The following is a 22,647-nucleotide window of genomic DNA, read 5'->3' as shown; positions in this document are numbered from 1 at the left end:
GCCTGCACCAAGGCCAAGAAGTGCAGGCAGTATGGAACTGCAGGCAGATGGGCTCCTGCAGTGTCACACAGCCTTGGTGCACCACTGAACACCTGAGAAGCTGCCCCACCTACATATGCAAGAGAGAAACTCTTAAAATGGCACCTCAAGCTTCCAAGAAAACCTCCTGTGACTTTCTCCAAGAGAAATATAAAAAGGGGCAATTTATAATATATATTTCTTTATTTTATTACACTATAATATTCTGTTTTGTAAGAAAAAAAATGTAAAGTATTTATTTGAAACTCAGACTGGCTGTGTGGATCCATTTAGTGGAACTCATGCTTTGTATTTTTGGGGGTTTTGACATTGTTTATTACTCTTTGATATTTTAACATTGCAAACTAAAAAGTGGACAGGGGATTGTCTGAAACAAGGCAACATTTCATAAGGCTGCTGGCTTGGAAAGTATTGTTGATGGACCAAAGGAGCCCCTTACCAGGATGAGGCTGCAGAAAACCTGTGGAACAGCCCAGTACACTGGTCTGAACTTCAGGTGTTGAACTTTTTCCCTAAAGGGCACAAGAGATCAGGCCAAGACTACAGCCAGTCTCAACTTATAACCCAGGTGCCAGGAGTAACAGGCTTCAAGCCAAGAGTCACAAGGAAGTGCCAAGTCCAATTTCCAGCAACCTCTCCTGGAAAGCAAGGTAAAAGGCACATAGATGTTTCCTTCTTCCCTCTTTCTCAGCGTTCTTCACAGCCCCCTTCTTAATGTACCTGATCTATCACAACTGCCTTGTGTTTCCTGGCATCCCACCCACCTGCAGGAGGAAGCAGGGCAATAAAAGGGCAGTTGCAGGGTTAGTAGGTTGCGCAATGCATTTTGTTTGTGTTCTGGTGTAGTGGCAGGTGAGTGCAGTGGGAAGCAGGGAGCTGGTAGGCCTGAGGAGCTGGGTGCTTTATTTATTTCCATGTGGGCAGATAAGTACCAGTGCAGGGCAAGGAGTGTTCCCTATTCTGACCACACTTTGCTTCTAAGCAGTGGGTCAGATCTGAGCTGTGGTCTCCTGTAATTCCCTGAATTGCACCATATGCTCATGAAGTCTTGTTGACTTAGGGACAGGGAAATGAGCCCACCTGGCTCATGCTGGTCTTGTGGGAAGCCAACAGTGCAGGCTGCTTCCTCTCCTTCTGGCTTCCCAGAGCAAAAGCATGTAATCTGGTTTTTCCTTGTCCATGTATTTCAAATGGGCATCCCACATGAATCACTAAGTTGTAGTCAAAAAGCCAAGTGAACAAAAATGAAAGCGAGTGAGTTGAGAATGAGTAAACCTGGTCTTTGCTATAAAATACTTATTTTAAACCCCCCTAATGCCTAGAAATAGCACAGTTCGTGAGTGAGGGGAAAGAGGAACTGGCTGCAGCTGTTATAATTGGGGTTTTTTCTTCATAGCCCCCTAATTGTCAAAGGAGGAAGTAATGGTTTGTCCAAACTTTTCCACCATTGCCACTTCATTTCTCCCTTGATGAGGGAAGAGGCCAGGGGAGAAGGTTTTCCCCTGGGTTTGTGGAGGGCAGGAAAGGGGTGGAGAGCCCCTGGTACCCTTCTTGAGCAGGTTATGTGGCCTCAGCCCTTGCCATTCTGCAAAGTCTGCACTTGCAATTTACAGCAGTTTATTTGAGTTTTAACATGAGGTTTCTGCTAGTGTTTAGACTAAGGGTTTTTTTTTTTTTTTTTTTTTTTTTTTTGTTTTGTTTTGTTGGGTTTTTTTAATTTTAAAATAAATCTCTGGCAGAAATAGGGGGTTTAGACATGGGTAAATAAAGGATTTCCTGAAGGAAGAAAGGCACAATGCCAGTGAGAAATCTATTCAAACCCAGGAAAATGGCAGTGATTATCTATTATTCTTTTCTACAAGCTGATCACCTGGAGTGTGGGAAAGCAGGGCTTGGAGTCATGAAAGTATCTGTTTATGTGTGTTTGCAGCTTCTTTTACTTTTTAGCTGAATGTAGAAATTTTTAGAGCTTTTATAGGTTTCTGCTTATGAGCATGATAGGTCCAGCAGCTGAATGAGGAATGCGATGGCTTACAAGTAAAATTCTGTACAAGATTTATTTTTCATTCATGATACTGGAATGAGAATATGACATCCAGTCACAGAACACTTAAAACCAATACAAGTACTCACCTTCATGCTATACTAAGACACAGTACCATAAAATGCTTTGTGCTACTTGCTGTGGTGTTTGGCTTCACACAGCAATCAAAGGAATGCAAGAATACAGACAATGGTTAATTGAGTGGCTGATAGATATGGGACAAAAAAAAAAGAATATGAAATAGATACAAACCATCTTTTGTGGAATAAACTAAAACATAACTGAGGGAATCAGAAGTTTTGGTTGTGAATGATGAACATCGTAACTACTGTTATGAGATTTCTTTGTGATTAGTTTGTGCTTGTCTGTCCGGTTACTTCTAACAATTTGTAAGAATTCCTTGAAGGTTATATTTCAAATTGATTTATACAGATACCTAGTATTTGTTATGGCTGTAGGTGGAGATGGTGAGATTGGTGTGGAACTTGAAATGAGAAATAGAAATAAAACCGATAGGATGCAAGCAAATTTAAGTGAAATGGACTGCTTTATTTTGCTACTCCAATACAAGTGATATGAAGCAGATTAACTTTGTAAGTCAATGGAAGTAGACCATATTTTTGAAATAAATTCTACAGGAAAGTTCTGAGCTGATACTACTACCACCACAAAAACATAAAAATAAAAAACCAAACAAAAAAGCATAGGATTTTTGCCTGTTTTGAGGCTGGGCAGTTGTCAGTCTCACCCAACTCTGCCTCTGGCTACTTTGTGCCACTGCATTTTGTCCAGCCTAGGGACAAGTGGTGGTGATACAGGATACAATTTCTCCTAACTGATGGAAAAAGGGCAAGCAGGAATGCCATTTTCCTGCTTGCCTCTCACTTACATAAAACTGGTTCTGGGTTATGTGTCTCTCTTTATAAAGCAAATGTAGCTTGCACCTCTCAGCTTTGGGATCCTTTCACCCTGACATTAGCTGGTTTGGGTTAAGATTTTAACTCATGTAACAAGTGTCCTTTTAAATAGTTGACATAGATACATAGATAGATAAAATTAAGGTTCTTTAGGCTGTATAAAATGTTCATGCTTCTGTTTTGGCATGCCAGGCTTTTTCAGAGGTATATTGTGTTGGTATTTTTCTCTGCCTAGATAGTGGGTTCCTGGTTCTAAGAGAGCAGTAACATGCAAGCAAATTGGCCCCAACAGCTCTGGCTGAAGATATGACTTGGAAACATAGCTGCAATGTTTGTCTTAGATATTTTACAGGCTCTGGCTGAAATATGAATAATATTCTTCTTCTGAAACCAGTGCTGGCAGAGGCATGGGACTAAGTTTGTACAGTGAAAAGAAACTTTGTTTTGGTGATAGATCTTTGAAAGCATCATTCATCAATTCTCTGTTGTGTGACCCTGGGGGAATTATTCATCTAAATACCACACCGGTAATTTTTCTTATTAAATCAGACATGGAAGAAAATATAACCCATTGTTTTCATCCAGTTTTCAGCACTGAGCCCCTGGAAATCAGCTGAAACAAGAGAATTGCCCTAATTAATTGCATTTTTCTCTTTTATAAATGAGACTATCAAGCCAGGCAGATACAAATCAAGTGTATTTTTGTTTTCACTCTCAGTACACCAGAAATTGCTCATGTTTTTGGAGGCCATACAAAGGGCCTTCTCATATCTCTGCTGCTTTCATCTTCAGACATATAAAGCTATGTGTGAAAGGAGCACTGAATACTTGTCCAGCTCTTTGTGGATGGACTCTGTTGTAGTCTGCTCAACTTTGAGAAAAGCTGCCAGAAATTTCTGGGAAGGCTGAGAGAATCCTCAGTCTAAGACCCCTACACAATACAGAATTTTAAATTCCCTAACATGTCAGAAGCTGTGGTCCTTAACCACCCTAAAGAAAAGGCAGCTTTGTCTAGTAAAAGAGCACTTGAAATGGTACATGAGAAGCAAAGATTAAAACCTTTCAGGAAAAAAAACCCTACACTTCTTAGTGTAAAAATAAAAAAAAAAAACTTTTTTTTTAAATCACAATATTTTATTTGATATTATCCTTTAGGTAAATTACAGAAAGCCTGGGTTTCATCATAAACACCCCGGCTCACATTTCAGTTTAAATAAATTTATATGCCTTGAGCCTTCCTTGTTTACAGAAATTTAGCTATTTTCATAAATGAGATTGCTCGTGGGTTGTGGCAAAGCACTGACACCTGCTGGTGTCTCCACACTGCCCTCCTGATGGAGAATCATCCCCTGCTCTTGTTCGTGACTCCTCTGTGCCAGACCCAAGGAAGGAAAGAGGACTCCAGCGTTGCCACCCAGCAAGCCTCAGAGGCAGTGATCCACAGGCAGCACCTCCCTGCCCACCATCCCTTTCCTGCCAAAGAGAAAGGGAGCAAGGTCTGTCGGGGCCTGTGTCCCCTTGTTTCTTCCTTCTCCACCGGACACCTCCCATACATACCAGGAAGACTGCAAATTCACACCTTGAGAGTTGCAAATACTTTCGATAGCTCGTAGCAGAGTCTGGCAGGATGGGGTGAACAAGGGACACCACCAGGCTTTGCTGATGGAGAGAAAGAAAACCGAAGTAAGAACAAAGTGGCTCCTGTTCTTTTTCATCTCTGGCAGCCAGTGATCAATGATTGACAATGGTGCTGCTGATTGGCCACTGAAGAACACTCTGAAAAAAGAAGACAAAATCTTCTGTAGTCCCCTTAGGCATCCCAGCTACCCTCTGAGGGAAGTGGGGAAAGGGATAAGCTTTCCTGGGCAATTGCTTTGCCCCATAATGATCTTCCCCCTGCTCTTCTGGGCTGAAATCTGCCACCTGCTGCTCTGTGGAGGCTGCCAGCGAGTGGAACCAGTGATGGGTGAGTGGAGCACCCTTTCCCCACACCAGCTTAACTCTGGAGCACCACCACCTTACCTAGCAAGCAGAGACACACCGATCCCATGCTCACTGAAATATACAACTTGATGAATGGGACAGTAGCTAGTAAGCTGGGCATGAGTCAGCAGCATCCAAATTGGGTGAGGCTTGGTCACAGAGAACACAGGGCACTTTGCTCACAAGCCATATCATGTGCCTATATATTCCCTTTCTTTGCTGGTGTTGCTGAACTCCTCAGCACAGGGGATGGAGCAGGTTAGCATTTCCAGTGCATATATCCAGGTGGTGCACAATTCTCTGGGGAGAGGCTGCAGCAGGGTATATCCCTCTGCAGCCCTGGCTGTGGGGTGCCCTGGGCTGCTCTGCCTCCCCACAGCCTTGTAGGTGCTGCAAGAGGGGAGCAGGGGTGCTCTTGGGAGCAAGAGCTGTTTTTGCTGTGTGGTTGCTGTGCTTGCTAAAGAGCCTGCCTGCCCTCTGTTCCCATGCTGCCTGCCTCCTCTCCATCGAATTATACAGCAGAGAATAATGATGTGATGGCCACCTGTGACAACAGGGTGTCTGAGGTCTCCTGGTGTGCCCCATGGCCTTGTGCTGGAGTTCCTTATTCCAGTGCCCTGAAAGATGAGAACAATGTGACTGGATGTTTCAAGGCACTCAGCCTTCCCCGAGTCAATTGGTTTTCCTCCTGCCCTGATCTGGGGGTTTGCTTTGTTCCTAGCTTTGAAGGAACCCATCCAATCTGATACCATCATCATAGTCGCCCTTGGGGGAGAGGCAAATTTCTATTGCAACTTCTCGGTCTCAATGGATGTTTTGCCAGTTACCTGGCAGAAGAGAAATGGAACTTCCTTCCAGAACACCAGAACATGGCCACCTACAGCCCAATACACGGGCTGAGGCTGATAGGGTCATTTCAGAAGAAGGTGTCTTTCACTAGAGCAACTCCAAAGGCCTCAGCTATCACCCTCCAAAATCTCACACTTGAGTATGACTCTTATTACAGATGCATTTTTAATGTGTTCCATCATGGCTCCTTCAGCAAAGAGATGTGCCTCAACATCCAAAGTAAGTTTTCCACTAACACCTTCTCTCTTTCTGGCACTCAGTTTGATTCTGATGTACTCAGGAGGCAGGGGTGTCATTATACTATCCACCACATGGAGATTTTCCATGCAGCAGCATCTCCTTGGTGGATAGTGTCAAGATTGCCAAACCAGAATTATTAGCTAACCAACTGTCCTTTTGATTGGACAGTATATGTTAATCAACTGACCTTATAAAAATTTGTATAATCACTGTACCATGTGTGGTTTTCACCATATTATGTACCTGAAAGCTTTCAAGTTAAGATTTGCTTTTATATTCACTTTAACTTTTTTTTGGAAGATCCTTTCTATTTTCTAGGCAACACTTTCCTCAGGGGAAGTGAAGGCCTTGCACAGAGAGAGAAACCCACCCAGCTTTGACTGTAAACTCACCACAGAGTGTAAAAAGCACCTTCTCTTTTTGCTGCCAGCAATTTCTGAGCTCACAGTGGAATTCCATTCCCTCCTGCCTGCTGAGGGTCTCCTCACAGCAGTGTGCTCAGCAACAGGAAAGTCTGCCCCCAACATCACATGGCTGGATGACAGAGGCCTGGAGGAGACACCTCAAATACACCACATCCAGAACACCAACGGAACAGTAACAGTGGCAAGCAGACTTACCTTCTCTGCCAGTCGCCTCCATGCCTTGTTCTGCCTCCTTGACCACCTACAAGGAAGGAAAATGAAGGCACTTCACCTGGAAAAAGGAAAGGATGGTGGGCTGCAGTTGTGTGGAGATGTGCAACATGTAGTGGGGAGCACTTAGGGAAGGATGCGCAATTGTGAGAGGGCAGCTTGTACTTACATAGATCTTGCTAGACAACTCTCTCTGAGGTCAGATCTCATGCTAGATGAAGATTTCAGGGTTTGAAACCTCCCAGAAGATTCTTTCCTGTGGTGCCGTTGTGTGTGTGTGGTGGATGTGTGCATATATAGATGGAATAAAAATCTACATTTATGCATACACAGTATGTCTATACTTCTACAGAATTATTTATGTAGAGCAGCAGTACACACATCTGGGGGATACCAGCAGAATATGCACCTGGCAGACAAACGATGTGGAAAAACATTTCACATAGAATATTTTGCTGAAGGATATGTGTCAGGAAGGATGGGACACTTCTCTTGTGATAAGCCGTCTTTCAGAAAAAGAAATACAAATAGATCAAAAGTTCTAGGTTTTGATACAACCTGATACAAGGGAAGTGTGAGACATCATCAGTATTTATTTTAAAATATTAAATAATCCTTCATATTTGGAACAGTTATATTGCTACACTGTTCCTTTCTCTCCTTCAAAGAATAAATGAGCACAAAATTCTGAATGCTGCACTCTCAGTCCCAACCCCTGGAAGAGGACAGCAGAAACATACTGGCATCAGTTCATGTTCTGTGTGAACGTACTGGTTTCTTTTTGTAGATGTTCAGAAGAGCACAGTCATCATCACATTGATATTGACAGCTGTGTTGTTCTTACTGATGTTGATATATTGTGTCATGAGACTAAATAACCACAGAAGGAACAAGTAAGAATAGCTTCCCTTTTCTTGCAAATGAGGTGCCTTGCCTCTCTGTTCACCTTGCAATTTGCCTTTCTCTTTCTTCTTGGTATTTTTATATATGTCTTCTGGAAACCCACCCAGCTAGTAACAGTGTCTTTAAAATAGCACAATTCACTCTAAATGACAAGGGGTATACTAAGCATCCTGTGACTAATTGATGGTGTGGGTTTCTTCCCAGGCAGAAGACACATGGTGCACCCAGAACTCCTGCAAAGAAGACAGGCTTACAGCAATACCTAGGTGAGAGAGCCTCTCTGAGCCTGCACACACTGAAAGACCAACACATCCCTTACCAAAACGAGGTAACACAAACAGCCAAGGCTTCTAGTGGTTACTCACATCCTCCATTAAAGGTCTCTGTCCTGCTGTGTCTTTGCTGCATGGGACTGGGTGGATGACACAACAACGTGTGTCCCATGTGTCCCTCTAGCAAATATCAGGAAAAACTGCTTAATGTTTTGCACCGCTGCCCTGAAGAGTGCATCAGAAAAGTTAGCCAAAGTTATTTAGGTGCAAAGGCATGGAAGAGGCACTGGAAATGTCCAGGAGGGCAGTTGAGATGTCCCTTCTGGACAAGGCCAGGGAGCCCTACAGAGTTCGTGTGCTGTAAAGAGCAGACTCACACAGAAGTTTCCCCACAAGGGTCTGCCCTGCCCTCCTCCTGGTGCACACTTAAATGTGCTTTGGAGGGCTGCTGGCATCCACAGACAAACAAGTAATTGGTCACAACTGGGAATCCCTCCCACTAGACACTCTGCTCTGACCTCCCATGTGTTCCATGTTTTCCCTGCAAGCTCCTGGTGCTCCTGTGCTGTAACTGGGAACCTCTTGGGGTTTGACACTGACAAAATGCCAGGCTTATCCTCTCCTGCTACAGTTGGGCAAAGGCAAGGGAAAAAAATTAATGAAGGTCTCATGAGTCAAGATAAGGACTGGGAGAAAAGAGGTTCAAGTTAAAAAGTATAAGGTAAATTTATTATTAACAGAGTCAGAGGAGGATAATGAGACGTACAATAAGCCTTTATAAAAGCCTCCCTTTTTTCCCCTCCAGCCCCTTCCTCTTTCCCACCAACAGCGCAGGGAAACAGGGCCAGCCATGGGGGTTTTGGTCTGTTTGTCATCTAAGCTCTTTTTCTGTTTGCTCAGGGAGAGCTATGCCATGGGATCCCTCCCATGGGAGATAGTTCTCTGGGAACTTCTCCATCATGGTTCCAATCTCACAAGCAGAAGTCCTGCCAAAACTGCTGCAATGTGAGTCCTTCCCACAGGCAAACAGTCCTCCCAAAACTGCTGTGGTGTGGATCACTCACCCACGGGGTGCAGTCCTCTAAGGATAGGCTGCTCTAGTTTGGCAACAAGGGCCTTCTTTCTCTATCTCTGGAAGCAAGGGCCCTTTCTTTCCATTCAAGTTCCCACTGGATCACAGCTTCCTCTGGCATCCACCCGCTCCAGCGTGACCACTTCTCCCATGGGCCACAAGTGGATCTCTGTATCTCCTGTGGACCTCATGGGCTGCAGGGGGACAGTTGGTTTCACCATGGTCCTCACCACAGCCTGCAGAGGAATCTTGGCTCTGACGCTTGGAGCACCTTCTCCACATCTTTTTCCACTGACCTTAGTGCTGCCATGTTGTTTTCTCTCACATGTCCTCACTTCCTCCTCTTCTCTGACTAGAAGAAACACTGCTGCCTATAGGTACCATTGCCAACAAGTTCCACTAATTTAAAGATTCTTGCAAGATTCCACAGCACTGAGAAGTTGATCTCATTTAGGTTCCATGTCAGGGAGTTGCTTGCCATATTTCATCGATGGCCATGCAGCCTCCCCACCACCATGCAGGCAGTGGCGGTCGCCGCGGCACTGGTGCTATTTAACACCTCTCTTGGTGTGGGGCGCTGGGAAGGGGAAGCTGCCATCTCCACCCTGCCCTTCTGCCCGCAGTGGCTGGCTAGGGCTAGCCAGGCAGGCAAGGCTCACCGCAAGCTGCACCAAGATGGCGACAGCCGTGGCAGCGCATCACCACGTGCTGCAGCGATGGCCACAGCGGCAGTGAAATAGAGATTTTTGGAGTTCACTTGAATTAACAAAATAAATTAAAACATTTAAATTTTAGTTTGTAGAATTATGTGTTGAATTTTAACCTTTTACTTAAGAAACCTCTGCCATGGTACAAAGGGCATAAGAAAATGCAAATCTCTGAAGCTTCTTGCATAAAAGACAATGCCAGAGAAGACCAGGAGATGCAAAGAACCCAGATAAAGGGGCTCCTCTGTCTCCAAGCTTATCAAGACTGACAGACCTACTCAGATAAGCACCAAAGGACCAAAAGCGCATGCACAGAGGAGAAAAGTTCAAGAGTTCAAATAGGAGGAAGACCACAATCTTCAGCCTCAGAGACCACCAGAGACCACCCGCGCGACCACCACAGCAAACCACGCATGCCCAGAAGGGCGGGGACCTATTTAGCATGAGAGGCGAGGACAGGCGGGGCCAGGGGTTGAATATGCATAGAAAAGTTGTGCAATGTATGGCATATGGAACACCTTTGTGAATAAAGATGTGGGTCAGACTGAGGCTCGGGGCACAAGTTTTTGGAGAACTATCTCACTTGTGCCGGGCCCTGGCATACATACCCACTTCATAACTATATCGAGTTGTGGACTCTATTTATTTATTCCGCAAATCGCTTCAGCAGCACCTCACCACTCCTGGCAAAAACTGTGTGTGCGCTATTTTGATTTTCTTCTTAAATATGTCAGCAGAGAGGCATTACCCACGTCTCCAATTGGGCCAGCAGCATGTCCATCTTCAGGGATTGGCTCTGTCAGACATGGTGGAAGCTTCTAGCAGCTTCTCACAGAAGCCACTTGTGTGGCCCTCCCCTGCTACCAAAAACCAGGCCATACCAAATCAACATAGAACTCTCTTGTCTACTCATCACTTCTCTCTGCCAGATAGTGTAGAGCTCTGTAGCAATTACCACACTACTCTGCTGGGTCTCTTGCAGAAGCAGACACAAGGCTCCACCCTTCACAAAAAGCCCAAGAGAAACCTGGAATCAAGAAAAAGTTGGAGGCACTTGTTTTCGGAGGCAGGAGAGAACCTGAACAGCAGCTTCCAAAGTGAGTTGGAGAGTACACCTGCTGGGTTATCCATCAAGGAGTTTGGCTGCTCTCCCATGAAGGAGTATGGAGAGGTAACAGCAGGTGAGAGAGTCCAAGTGATACCCCAGCCCAACTGCTCCACAGCCCTGGAGAGGACGGAGAGACACCAGTCATCACCATAAGCCCAGAGGAGCACAGGGGCCCATGGGATGGTCAGGAGCCCACACTAAGGTCTCAGGAAGGGGCAGCTTGCCCAGGCCCCTTCCAGGGATGTCCCAGGAGATCCTAAGCCCTAGGGTCTATCTGGGAAACCCATCCAGATGTGTCCATCTGTGGACCTTTTGAACTCAGAGCGTCACTGCCTAAGGGCTATGGACAAATGGTGCCATGCAAATTAAGAGCATTTGGAAATTGCACCAGACTGTTATGGGATTCTTAGGGGAGGAGATGAAGGTGAGAAAGGGAGGAATCAAGGGCATCTGGGAATTAAAAGCCTGGGAAAATGGATGGATGAAGGAATAAAAGGGTCTGGTTTCATTTATGCAGGAGGCTGGTCAGCACACTTGTCTGGGTTGGCCCAGTGCTCTATCACCACAGTCTGTCCTGTCTTCTTATTAAATTCAATTTCTAACTCTTTTCCTGGATGAGGGACACCCCAACTGGTGTGAATGTGTGTAGTGGGCCCTGAAATCAGCAGTTTGTTTCATAGAAGCAAATTCATTAGGAAATTGCTTAGGTAAGAGGAGTTCTGAGTTATCTTTTACTTAAAGGAAAATGTAGTGTCTTAGCAGTGACTTAGTACAGTAAAATAAAAATTAGGGTTCCGCAGAAGTGAATTACACATGTGCTGGGAGCTGCCAACATGGAAGGGGTCATCCAGAGGGCAGGTGATGAAGACAATAATGAAGACCCTCTGATGAAGTAACGTAGCCCTCTAATCAAAATAATAACGGGTAAAGGACACAATATGGCAGCCCTGCTCCATGCCATCACAATATTGGAGAAGACACCTTGGATGTCTGGGAGGGGCTGTAAGGAAATCCTAAGTGTGACAATGTATTTAAACCCCAGGGAACTGTGTCTTATGGGACATGCTCATGGCAAAAAATTTCCAGCATGTCTCCAGCGCTGTAATAAAGGAATTTATTTAACAGAATTTTGCTGTTGGATTTAAGTTCTTTAATTCACTAGTTGGAGATGTTATGTATATTTTAGATAATTTGTGTTTGTGAGAAATAGATGTATGAAATATGCTATATTGGTAAGAAATTTTCCTGTAAGTTTTTTAAGCACCCCAGCCGGGGATGGGAAGGTTGCTTCACAGTATTTCGAAACCGCAGCTGGCAGCAGGGAGAAAAGGGCCTAATTTGCAAACGAATGGTCGTGGCTGGCTCGGAGATGGGTGCTTCTCCAAGGTGGTCCGAGGAATGCCCGATGACGAAGGCCCAGAACCATCAGGGAGATGCATCTGAATACGGAACTCCGGGAACACGATCACGGGTGATCATCACTCTCCAGACGGGTTCTGTTCAACTTGTCACAGTGAAAGAACTCCACATGAATAGGTGCAGCCCAGAAAAGAAGAAAGGGACTTTGCCTCAGGCAAGAAAAACCGTATAAAAATCGCTCGGACAGAACAGTCCGTGTGAACATAGGGGACCCTATGCTGTAGTGGTCAAACGTGTGTCTCACCCAGCGCCGATCCCGGGCTTGGCACTGACTTTTTTTGATAGTGGTTTTTCGTTGTTATTATCTAAATTTATATTTGGACTATTTAATAAATTTTCTTTAATTAATAAATTGGAGCATTTATTTATAACAGAGAGATCCCAAATCCACTCACTGAAGGGAAAACACCATCAGTCTTCCATTAAAATATTAACTCACCAGCACTGTGCTTTTCCTCTTTGGACTTTCAAATAGTCTTTTGGTATCTAACAACCTCCATCTCTGGTATCAAGAAATTACAACCACCATTACAACAATTTCATATGATCCATGATATGAAATTACTTTACCAGGTGTGAAAAACGCCAATCACTTGGTTTTTAAAATTTTAAAAGTTTATTAATAAAATAGTTATAAAAATAGTAATACAATTAGAGTAATAAAAATTTTAGAGTTAGGACAATTACAAGACAATAAAAAGCAAAGAATTACAGACGTCCAGATGCTCTTGGACACTTAAGCCCAATAAGCATACCTTGTGAACAAAGCAATAATCTTTAAAAGCAACAGCCTGTTGCATATTCATATATCTCATACATGATGCATAAATTCCTTGCAAATTAAGAACTTTTCTGGTTTTTGTCAACTTCTTCCCCTTAATCCTGGTGGTTCCATAAAGATGGAGAGAAGGTGGAAGAATGTTTGTCTTTTCCGATAAGGAGGCAGTAATTCTTTATGGGCCCCATCATTGTCATCTCTGTGTGAAGAGTTTCTTGATTATCTCATCTCTTGCTTGAGCTAGTAAAAAAAAAAAAAACACATACATAGGTTCTATTTTAACTACAAAGCTACATTTACCATACTATTAAAATGTTAATACAGCACGTCTAATCAATATAACATAATACATATAGTATTCCATTTAATATTTGCGAAAAGCCAATCATAAAATATGCATTTTTCACATCAGGGTTGTTCAGCAGTGGACCCTGACTGTGGTTGCTGGAAGAGATGTTGAAAGGGACTGATGAAGGAACTTGGGCACTGGATATCAGTTCTTCTTTCCTCTCCTGGAGAAAGAGGTCTTTCAAAGGGCCAGGGAAAGGAATATGTAAATATTCCCAAGTCTGTTCTCCACACTTCCAGGCTGGCCAACGATGAGTAATAGATGGTGCAGTGCTAGAGGATGTACAGATAAATTCATAATGCCAGAGGTTTATGTCCAAAAGGAGACAGAGGTGTCCTGTCACTATTGAAATGAAGGGAAAGGCCATGGGGCAGTTCCCTTGGGGTCTCTTAAATTGTTGGAGAGCACAGCCTCCTTTTTATCCTAATTTCCTGGCTTCATCACCCTCTCCCCCGTTGGCTGAGATACTTGGAAGGTACAGACTTCATGATGTTACATGTAACAGGTATAATTCGCGCCATTTTTTGCATGATATATATATAATATTAAATAGTTGTTAGGATGTACCCTTTGGCATTAGAAGCCCCCCCCTCCCCCCCCCCCTTCTCAAGCAAAACTAAGTGTGTGTTGAAACCTGATTTACAAGCAAGGGGATGTGGCTCGCCAGGAGATGGGCTTTATCTGAGGCGATATGGAGACACTCAGGCGCTGATCACCATCAGGAACATCTCCCCCGGGCCGATACATGTGAATACTCTGTTCCCGTAAATTTCATCAAGAGTTTCCACGGCACCAGTCTTCGAATTTTTCTGCCTTGTCGCCGAGAAGGAAATCTCATCAACTTATGGGACTTTGAATGAAACAAAGGACTGAATGCCGAAATCCTGGCTTCAGGCTAAATTTTCCCTATAAAAATCGCTTGTACCAGGATAGTGGTGTGGAGGCATAGAGTGAAACCTCTGCTGAGGCTGATCTCTGCGTCTTGCACCCAGCGCTGATCCCGGGCTCGGCACTGTCCTTTACCTTGTGGCTGGCTAAGTTAGATCTCTATTGCTAGAATAAATTCTTTTTATTTTTTTTTAATTTGGCTGAATCATTTCTCATTTATAACAATGAAACCCTCGCTACATGTTCCCTTCTACTGTACACACAACCCCCTTTGTGTCTTTGTTCTTCTCTGGGTTCAGGAATTTATCAAGGCCTTGGTTGAGCAATGTTCTGTGTCAATTAGTAACATTCTTCTGAATGGTTCCTCCGATTACTATCTTGCCTTTAGCCTTATCTCTTATGAGTCTGTTTGTAAAGCCAAATTCCTCCCATTCCTTTCAATGACAAATTAGAATGGCAGCCATTTGATAGTACTCGGGAAAGCAGCCAGACTGCCCATATTCCTCTGACAAATTGTGCCCAGAGTTGCCTCTTCACACAGCAGGATTTTATGCAGCTGAACTTCTTGGTGAATGGACCTTTAGAAAGTAGCCTCAGACTTCTTGGCCAAGGGACCTTTAGAAGTTAATCTCAAGTGATGTTTTAAGCAAGAATAGCTCAGCATTAAAGGACAATCATTACTCTAATTCTGAAAATCCCATGCTAATGCCTTGAAATCTGTCATGTTGCATGCATGTGGGTTACAATGAGGGTTGCAACTTGGTATTCCTCAAATTAGAGTTTCCGGAGATAATTTTTTTTTTTTTTTTTTTGGTTGTCGTCGGTATGTGTGTGCTCTTTCATTGTGGTTTTGATTGGAAGCCATCAAGGTAAGTGTATAAACACAACGCAAGATGATGTTTAAGTACTGTTTTTCAAAGTTAACCTTTTTTACAGGAAAGTGGAAATTGTGGAGAGAAAATATACAGGCTCAGTACTGTGAGACAGTAACCAGTGGTACTCCGAGTGGTTCAGAGACTGCTGAAGCAGGGGAAGAGGTATGGCCTCACCTCCATATTTCTTGTGGGGGCAAGGTTTAACTTTCTCAGTGAATTTCAATTTCTTCCTGCTCTTACTAGGAAGATGCTGGAAGGGGAAGGGGGCAGTTTTCTCGGTGAAGAGAGCGATTAAGACACAAAGGGAGATGGCTGATAGCTCTGGCATTCCAGTGGAATCGTTTTGGAGTTTGGGAGTTTTGAATGGCGGCGTAGGCTCCCCCCCGCTCAGTTTGGGAGGCTGGGTGTGGGAAACAAGTTCACTCTTTAAAAATTTTGACAAGGGATAATAAGGGATAAAGGAAAAGTAACAGCGCTGGGTGCGTAGCCATAGCCAGATGCACACAGTTAACTATAACAACTCTTCTTACAGACTTTTTTACTGCATTGGTCAAATGCATATTCATTAAGATTATACATATACATAATTCCTTTGAGTTTACATGTTCCGGGAATTCTTTAGCTTAGTTTGACCCCTGACCTTATCTTCTTAGAGTACAGTAAGTGTACTATAAGGCAACAATGCACATGTGATTTTGAGAGTCTTACAATTTATTTTCTCACAAGGGCCCCTGGTCTGTGGTTTGACAATTATTGACAGCCTAAGAGTCAGTGGTAGATTACTCCTTGCTCTTTTGGTGTCATTTGCCTGGTTCTTTTCAATGTTATCTTATCATACAGACATTTCAGCCATTTTTACAAGTACTTTCAATCAATATTAGCTATTTCACTATAATTAGTTACTAAAATAAAAGCATGTTATAAACGCCAATGTAATAAACGCCAATCACTTGTTTTAAAAATTTATAAAGGTTTAATAAAAATAAAATGGAAAAATCAATACAAGTATAGTAATAAAGATTAAACAATTAGAGTTAGGACAATTAAAGAGACAATAACAGCAAAAAGTTACAGCCCGGGCTGGGTACCTCTCTCTGGACAAAAGTGAGCCAGGAGAAGGACCCCGATAAAAGAGAATTCCGTCCTTAAGAGGGGTAACCTGTTGCATACACAAATCACTTCATGAATATGCATATTTTTATTTAAAACAAGAAATTCGTCCGGTACTTGTTGAGGAATTCCTGTTAATCCCAGGCGCCTTGAAGTCTAAATCGAGTTTGGAGAAGTTCGGTTTTTTTGTTGATAAGGAAAGCCATAAATTCCTCTCCTCTGGAAGATTTAGGGGTTTTTGTAATTGTTATCTCTGTGTGAAGAATTTCTTGATTATCTTCTCCTTCTCTTGAGCAAAAAGAATACCACACACACATATTTTCTATTTTAACTACTAAAGCTTAATTTCAATTACAAAACTACATTTACTATATTATTAAAATGTTACTACAGCATAACTTTCCAACCTAGCATAATACATATAGTAAATATCTGCGTAGAGCCATATAATATGCATTTTTCACAGCCAATCACTTGGTTTTTAAAATTTTAAAAGTTTAATAATAATAAAATGGCTATAAAAATAGTAATACAATTAGAGTAATGAAAATTTAGAGTTAGGACAATTACAAGACAATAAAAAGCAAAGAATTACGGACATCTGGATGCTCTCGGGCACTTAAGCCCAATAAGCATGACTTGTGAACAAAGCAATAATCTTTAAAAGCAACAGCCTGTTGCATATTCATACATCTCATACATGATGCATAAATTCCTTGCAAATTAAGAACTTTTCTGGTTTTTGTCAACTTCTTCCCCTTAATCCTGGTGGTTCCATAAAGATGGAGAGAAGGTGGAAGAATGTTTGTCTTTTCCGATAAGGAGGCAGTAATTCTTTATGGGCCCACATCACTGCCATCTCTGTGCGAGGAGTTTCTTGATTATCTCATCTCTTGCTTGAGCTAGTAAAAAAAAAAACCCACATACATAGGCTCTATTTTAACTACAAAACTACATATACCATACTATTAAAATGTTACTACAGCACTTCTAATCAATATAACATAATACATATAGTATTCCATTTAATATTTGCGAAAAGCCAATCATAAAATATGCATTTTTCACAATCCCTCCTCTTATTCTTTATAAATCATTTGGCTTGAGCAATATTTCTTATCTAATTGCATTCTTTAGACTATGTTAGTAATCAAATTAAAGATGGGATTAAACAAGGAAGAAACATCAGAACAGTTGTAATCCTAATTTATTCTATCTATTCTTCAATACATTACCTCATCAGTTAGTTTTTAACATTGTTTTCCCACTTTTGGACCGGTATCTGGGTTATTTCTTTAATTCTAATGCCTGAGCGGCTTTGTTTGTTATCTTCTCTATGACTGCTTGGAGTTTTATAATATGATTCAGTATATAATTTGGGTTTAATACAGAGGCAGATTGCTGTGCTGATTTCACTTTTTTTTTTTTTTTTTTTTACTAATGGCCTTTTTGCCTAATCTTGGACTGTATTCCTGAAATCAAATGTAAAACAAATCCATCTCTCTCATTTTGGACATTCAATGCCCCATCTATTACCACTTTTTCCTAAGTTCCTTGTAATTCAATATTTTTCCCCATTTTTCCTGCAGGTACTCAGTTTGGATGGGTTATAACAGTGGCTGTTGACATGGGGGTGTGTAACAAAAAAGGAACTTTGGTTTCTTTCCATGTAATATTTTTTGTAGCATTTGTGACACGATCTTGCCAGTATCTCAAAAGGTAAAAGACAACAAATGAGAGACAGAAACAGGAATAACAGAGGTCTGGTATGGCTTATACCCCCACCTCCCCTGCCTATGGAGTTGCTTCCCATAGCAGGTATGTGTGATCTTCTCGGTGGCGAGTACAGTGGTCAATCCAGGCTTGCCCTCTGTTTCCTTTGTTACTCTTTTTACTAAATATTTTTAGGCAAGTCCTTTTCAACACTCTTTAACTGAGGTTTCTTACCATTCCTCAAGTATCTCTCAGTCAACAGGCACTGATAATTCCCATCTACAAAACAAAGTTATTACCTCAGTTGCTTTGAGTTCTATCTCTATGAGGGATAGATTCAGTACTCAATATCTATTGCAATGAGAACATAGATTTTGTGAGCTCCAATACCAATCATTCTCATAATTTGAACATTTACTTATAACCCAGTTAGCGTGTCCAGCACTGGGATGAATCAAATAAAGTATACAGTATAATACTGATGGTAATTTCCCTTCTTCCTTGTACAAGTCACAGGCTAAGGCCAGAATGTGAGAACTCTGATTAAAATAATCTTGATCTTCCTGTTTGAAGTGGTAATGTTCCTCTCCTAAGGAGGTGTCTGAGGCATCTGAGGACTTATTTAGGCAGTGCTTAAAACCAGTGATGTAAGCTTTGCCTTATTTCTCAGTTAGGTGTTATTTTTTGTAGTTTCCTTGGTTCATTTGGATTTTCCCAGACTATTACCACCCAGTCCCAGTCGAAAGTCAATTTGATATCACCCGGTTTAGATGTGATAGTCCATTCTTCAAGGTTCTTCAAAAGCTCTTTGATTTTGCTGTCGTGAATTCACCCTCTTTCCGTGGTTCAGATTGCTGCTTTAGTGGTACCTGGAAAGGACTTCTTAATAACACAGTGTTAAAAGAAAGACAATACTGCATTAACTTTTACCATTAGTTTTCTTCAAAACTTTCTGGGTTTAACTAAAAGCTTTTTCTACAGCTGCTTCTTCTTCTTGTATCCAGCTGTTTTAATAGCTGCAGAGGCCAATTCTTCTTGTGAGCTATAAGTAGTTAAATAGAAAGACCAGGCCAATTTTAACACGACATGTATCACATCTCTTGTTTTTTACTTTTTGGGCAACATTTAACTCATTCTTCAGAACAAAAAGCCTCCTCTTCTTAACAACAAAAACCAGAAAGAGAAAAGAGTTTTTGCTTAAACAAATAAATAACTTTGTGAAAGTCAGCTATCTCTGCCTTGATCTTATCTCTAGTGGTGGTCCCTTTTATTTATTTATTTATTTATTTATTAACAGTCTTGCATTTAACTCTGTCCTTCACCTCCCTCTCTCTTTTTCTCTCCCTCTCTTTCTCTCTCTTCACATTTTAACATCCACATTCCAGCATCAGTCCACCTTCTAACATCAGTCCACATTCCAATGTCTCAGAGGGATAAGTCTGCCAACCACCCCTCCCCCTTTTTCAACTTCTTTACAAATTAAATTACTTTTGTTATGTGCGTTTGGCAAGCATGCAATTCATGGCACCCTCCACCAAGGCTACTAGCCACTCACAGCTGACACAGTACTAAAACTAAAGTCTTGTTTTTCTATCACAATTTTTTTCCCATTCACAATCTCAAAAAGGTTGTAAGAACAAGGTAAACAACAACTTACTTCCAAAGTGACTCTACCTGCACCAAAAAATTTAAGACAATGTTAGTTAGTGCAATGCAATTTGCAACGAAGCCAAGGTTTGATTTGGGAAGGGCATCTGAGGACACAGAGCATGAGTTTTACAAATCCATATTTTGAAGAGAGAATGGACAAAACATGAATACAGTGGGGGGAGACAGAAAGTAAGGAATTTGTCTCTGCAATACCTTCTCTTTGACTGCTAGGTAACGCTGTTCAAAGAGGCTCCTGTGGTACAAACAATAATTGGATGGAAAGAGGCACTCTTGAATTTAAGCTTTAATGTCACAATAGGAAACAGCACCTGAGCACTGCAGTGGTGAAGCACCCTGCCTGCAAACTCACTAGAGGCAAGCTACTGCTGCCACGCTGCAGGGCTACCTGCAGCACAGACGGAATCACGACTAAGCCCTCCCTGCAGGCTTGGGTAAACCACACAAGGAACCCACAACTTCTTCATAGCTGTCTAACTCATTCCAGAAATAAAACTACAGCAAGCAGAGATTCCCCCACCAATTTTTTTTTTTTTTTTTAATGTGTGTGTGTGTGTCACACACCCACAGTGATGCTGAAAGTAACAAATTAACAGCTTACATTAGAAGATACTGAAACCTTTTCTTCATCCAGCTTTGTGTGTTCCCATTTATATATGTAGCTATCTCTAATTCGAGGTCAAAAAAATGAGCCTTATTTTTCAAAAGTGCTATGCATGCACAACTCTAGTTGTTGTTCTAGGTGCACTGCAAGTAGTCAGCACTTCCAGAAACACAAACAAAACAAAAAACTAAAAAAGCAAAACACATTTGGGTACATGTAAAAGGACTGGCTGGAAGAAAAAATGTTTCTCATTGACCTGCCAAGTAGCTGGTGTTACCTTTAGTTTAACTTTACACACTGAGAACCATGTGATTGAACAGCTTCACATCGATTCAAAATAAATTAAAAGTAGGTCTGGCTATGTCACAGCTGTAAACTAGTTTCTCAACTTTAGAGTATAGCAAGTTACAAATTTCAAGATGAAAAATCACAATGCAAATTGGAAGAAATAATTTAAACTACTTGTACACAGTAATGGGAAAAGAATTAGCTGAATCAACAGCTCAATTAAAACATTTGCTCAGTATGAAGCATCCTTCCCTATTTCCTTCTCTAGCCCAAACTTCCTTGTTAATTTTTTTTCTTGTTACTTTTACAGTATCTTTGCTCACACTATAATATTTTGGAATATTTAACAGACAGTTTCTTTTTGCCCCTGTGTCTACTACAAATTCTAATTCTTTTTTCTTGGGGACCCACTTTTAAAGTTATCACAGACTCTAGATGGTATTTTTCCCTTAAAAAAATAGAGCCTCTAATATCCCTATTCTTCTTATTTGCTCATCTCTCAGAAGATTTGCAGATCTGTTGCTTTCTTAGGACAATCTCTCTTATAATGTCCTTTGCTCTTTCAGTAAAAGCAGACATTCCTGGAATGCTCCTGAGACTTGGTTTGTATTGGGGTTTTATTTTTTTCTGTTCCCCTGTCTCTACTACTGTCATATCTAGGAGTAGTGTTTGTGTGTTTTTGATTTTTTTCTTGTAATTGTTTTCTCACATGGTGACTGCCACAATCCTTGCTTTTAGTTTGGCTTTGGCCATAGACTTTCTGAGCCTCCTTTAATAAATCATCTAATGATTTGTCATGCTGATCTTCAATTTTTTTCCATTATCTGGCCAAGCACAAAGTTAATCTTTAACAAAGCTTTTCTCACATCAGTCTCAGGATCCATTCTGGAACGTTGCCTTATATTTCTCCCAAGTCTGTCCAACCATTCAGTTGGAGCCTCCCCTTTCCCTTGTTGTGCCTCAAAAGTCCCTTCAGCATTTTGCCCTCGAGATGATGCCCCTTTTTTTCTCTTGATTATTAAATTACAATACTCATTCATATGTTTTCTCCCCTCCTCATTATTTCAACCCTGCTCAGGAGGTGCAGTTGGCATTTTGTCCTCTCCAGGGAGGGGATGTGGTTTTTCTTTACTCCCGGCTTCTTTGCTTGCAATTTTGATCATTTCCCTTTCTTCTGGAGAAAATAGTATCTTTATTATCGACCACATTTCTTCCCAGGTATAAATGCTTGAACCTAAAAATTGGTCTAATTGTTCAGCAGTGCTTATGGGATCCTTCAAAATCCCTTTGATTTCCTCTTTAAAATTCCTGACCTCAGAAGAAGTTAAAGGAGCATTTACAAACTCAGTTCCACCCCCTCCCATCGGGACCTCTCTTAGTGGAAACAGATCCCAGTCTTTTTCTAGAGCCTTTCTCCCGTGTTGTGAGGAAAAGTTTGGAGAATGTTGTTTTCTAACTGAACTTCTCATGTTCCTATAAGGGGCATCCTCCAGGTGCGAGTTTTTTGGGCTGCAGCTGCGGTTACCAGGGGAACGGAGCTCAGGGGAGCATGGGCAGGGTTCGCTGCCGGAACCGCCAAACGAGGGGGCATTTCTAGGGGATACCAGCCGGGAGCGTAGTTAATGGCGGCTGGGTCAGCTGTTCCCAGCAGAGGCAAAGCAGCAGCGGCGGTGCCCAGAGCAGCTGGCACGGTCAGAGTCGCTGGGGATGGGGCAGAGGAAACAGCCGCAGGAGGAGCTGCCAAGGATGGGACGGACGGGACGGACGAGAGCCCGCCAGGCACGGCCGGCGGAGCGGCCATGGACCAGCCGGGCGGGATGGGGGCAGGGACCGGTTGGGCAGCTGCGAGCAGCGAGACGGGGACTGGTACAGAGGCTGCGGGCGGCGAAACAGGCACCGGGACAGGCGCCGGCACCGGGGCAGGCGGAGCCGAAACGAGCGGCTCGCTGGGACCTGGGACAAATGCCGGGACTGGGACAGACGGAGCTGAAACAAGCGGCGAGCCAGGGCCCGGGACAAGCGGCTCGGCTGCGAGTGGTGTGGTTCCCTCTTGTTCCACTCCCTTTTCCCCTTTTTCTTCCTTTTTACTGGTTTTCTGTCCCATTTTTTTTTTCCCCCAAAATCTTATCTATTCATTCCATGCTCTTTTTTTTTTCCTCACATTTTCTAACAACCTAAATACTACC

General features: G+C 42.4%; 1 long non-coding RNA gene across 1 annotated transcript; it reads left to right on the top strand.

The window, feature by feature from the left end:
* On the top strand, positions 1–15,450 carry LOC137468752 (uncharacterized). Its single transcript, XR_010996174.1, has 3 exons — positions 1–891; positions 7,815–7,938; positions 15,140–15,450. It is a non-coding gene; the product is annotated as an uncharacterized lncRNA (long non-coding RNA).
* The last annotated feature ends 7,197 nt before the right edge of the window (positions 15,451–22,647 follow it).

The sequence above is a fragment of the Anomalospiza imberbis genome, chromosome 2, assembly GCF_031753505.1.
Source record: "Anomalospiza imberbis isolate Cuckoo-Finch-1a 21T00152 chromosome 2, ASM3175350v1, whole genome shotgun sequence".
Taxonomy (NCBI): Eukaryota; Metazoa; Chordata; class Aves; order Passeriformes; family Viduidae; genus Anomalospiza; species Anomalospiza imberbis.
This window is presented reverse-complemented; position numbering and strand designations above follow the sequence as displayed.